Raw genomic sequence first — 1,547 nt, 5'->3', positions numbered from 1 at the left:
GTGTGTGTGTGTGTGTGTGTGTGTGTGTGTTAACCTGATGGTTTCACACAGAAAACAAAGGCACAAAGTTCTGATGTTTTTAGTAACTAACTGATTTGATGGACGATAAAACTCATGTTGAAAATTTAAAAACAAACTATTCAAATATGATTCCTTCAGTGTAACGTCCGTCTGAGCTCGTCTCGCTCGTCCTCACTCTCCAGCTGCTTTTACATAAGGCTGTAATGGGCCTGGAACATGTTCAGTCTATCACGTCTTTTTTACCAGCTCAGCTCGTCTCGTTTGACCTGGTGATGATCTGTTTGGTTCCTTTGTCACTGTTTGTTTTATAAGTTTTACCTTGTGTGGAGACGGACAGTAAAGAGAGAGAGTTAGTTTTCATTCAGTCACTGCTGCACCTGCTGTCACACACTGAGCTGAAAAGGTCAGAGGTCACTGACCTAAAACCTTTTGATTTAATCCTCTGACATATTTGACATCATCAGTCAGACCTGAACAGAGACCACATCAAACCAGTTTCTGGGTCAAGTTCCCTGGTGCATCAGAGTCAGTCCACATCAGAGTCTAACATACGTTCACAGTCACATTCAGACCAAGACCCACCAGGCTGCTGCAAGTCCCTGAGCCAGGCATCACCCCCCACACCCCCACATCCACTGACACACACGGAGTCCTGTTCACTACAGCTGAGCCGCTGATCCTGAATCAGACCTGAGCTCCACTACAGTTTAGTTCAGCCTGGTAGAGTCCATTACAGTCCAATAGCTTCCACTAGCATCCTGTACAGTGCAGACCATTAAAGTCCTTTACAGTCCAGTCCAGAGCAACAGAGTCCAGTAGCTCTACGACAGTCTGGTAAAGTCCAGTCTAGTCCAGTGCAGTATAGACCAGGACAGTTTAGTCCAGTGCAGTCAAGCAGAGTCGAGTTCAGTCTAGTTCAATGCAGTAAAGTACAATAGATTCAAGTAAAGAACAGTAGATACAAATAGAGTCCAGTCTAATGCAGCACAGTCTAATACAGTGCAGTACAATATAGTGCAATCTAGTAGAGACCAGGAGAGTGTCCTCCCATCTAATAGAGACATATATAGTCCACTAGCATCAAGTCCAGTAGAGTCCAGTAGAGTTTAGTAGAGTGAATGTGTGTCTGTTTCAGAGTTCAGTTCAGTTCAGTTGTTGTTGTTTACAGTGCAGCTGCAGCAGAGAGACAGACAGACAGACAGACAGACAGACAGGCAGACATACAGACAGGCAGCAGGGAGACAACAGTGTAAACAGACAGACAGAGAGAGAGACAGGTACATATAGAAAGAGAAAGAAACAAATCAAACAGTTTCAGACGGACAGACAGACAGATGCAGTTAGAGGAGGACGTCAGACAGACAGGTAAACAGACAGACAGACAGCTCCTCACCTCCTCTCTGCTCCTCTTCCTCCTCTGCTTCTCCTCCATGCAGCGGGCAGGACGGCTGGCTGGGAGAGGTTTTCTTCTTCTTCTCCTCCGCTCAGTCAACGCATCGTCTGGTGTGTCACAGGAGGGGGGGTGA

The 1,547-nt window shown here is 46.2% G+C and overlaps 1 protein-coding gene across 1 annotated transcript in view; it reads right to left on the bottom strand.

Annotated features, from left to right (window-relative positions):
• The window catches only part of LOC111669691 (nucleus accumbens-associated protein 2-like), a 12,111-nt gene extending 10,585 nt beyond the window's left edge, over nt 1-1,526 (bottom strand). Inside the window, exon 1 of the mRNA XM_023426103.2 lies at nt 1,415-1,526. The gene's annotated coding sequence lies outside the window, so the exon portion shown is untranslated. The remainder of the gene's footprint in view (nt 1-1,414) is intronic.
• Nucleotides 1,527-1,547: the final 21 nt, after the last annotated feature.

This window comes from Seriola lalandi, unplaced genomic scaffold (assembly GCF_002814215.2).
Source record: "Seriola lalandi dorsalis isolate HSWRI2012SDOR001 ecotype SW California unplaced genomic scaffold, Sedor1 jcf7180002054810, whole genome shotgun sequence".
NCBI lineage: Eukaryota > Metazoa > Chordata > Actinopteri > Carangiformes > Carangidae > Seriola > Seriola lalandi.
Note: the sequence above shows the minus strand (reverse complement) of the source record. Positions and strands in the feature narration are given on the sequence as shown.